The sequence below is a fragment of the Penaeus monodon genome, chromosome 24, assembly GCF_015228065.2.
Source record: "Penaeus monodon isolate SGIC_2016 chromosome 24, NSTDA_Pmon_1, whole genome shotgun sequence".
Classification (NCBI taxonomy): Eukaryota; Metazoa; Arthropoda; class Malacostraca; order Decapoda; family Penaeidae; genus Penaeus; species Penaeus monodon.
The window spans coordinates 9,775,358-9,775,706 of NC_051409.1; positions in this window are offsets into that span (position 1 = coordinate 9,775,358).

Below are 349 nucleotides of genomic sequence, written 5' to 3' on the forward strand. Positions count from 1 at the left end.
ACTAGATAAACAAATAACCCAGACTCATTTACAAAATCTACTCACCTACAAGACACCTGACACGATCAGGAGGCGTTATGAGGGACTTCCTGTAGTTGTGTCGTGTCACCATAACGGGCACTATCACCACCACCGCCACGCACGCCACTATACATACTTGCAGCACCGTACGTAAGGTGAAGGAGACCCAGGATGGGTATTTCTTTTCCTTTTTTTTCCTCTTTTCTCTTTCTGCGTCATCCTCCGAGTCCGCCAAACTGGCAAAGGTGTCTTCCCGCTTTTCATAATACATACTTCTTCCTTTTTTTCCTTTCTTTGTCTTTATATTTATTTATATTTGCCCACCCGA